We start from the raw sequence: 409 nt of genomic DNA on the forward strand, positions 1-409 counted from the left end.
GGGGGTCTTGGAGCCAGGACGCCTGGGTTCTATCTCCAGCTCTGGGAGGTGAGTGGGGTCTAGTGGTTAAAACCCACCCACCCAGCATCAGCTGTCCTGGCCCCAGCCCCCCAGCTCTGGTCAGGGTGCAGGGCGGGGGGAGCCGGGGCGGGAGATAGGGGGCCCAGGGCCCAGAGCTGGGAGGGGGGAGCAGACTGGAGCTTTGTTTTAGCAGTTCAAAGCGATGCACCAGTTGTTTGCACTTCAAAGGGCGCAGCTGGGCCCGCGCGGAGTAATTAACAGCTGGGTTACGAGGGACCCCCTGAAAGAGCCCCCCCCCCGCCTGCCCCTGCCGCCACTGCACGTGCGCGCTCACACACAGACACACAAGCACGGATGCACACACACACCTGCAACTACACACACACAC

Source organism: Terrapene carolina, unplaced genomic scaffold (genome assembly GCF_002925995.2).
Source record: "Terrapene carolina triunguis isolate 2854851 unplaced genomic scaffold, T_m_triunguis-2.0 Scaffold836, whole genome shotgun sequence".
NCBI lineage: Eukaryota > Metazoa > Chordata > Testudines > Emydidae > Terrapene > Terrapene triunguis.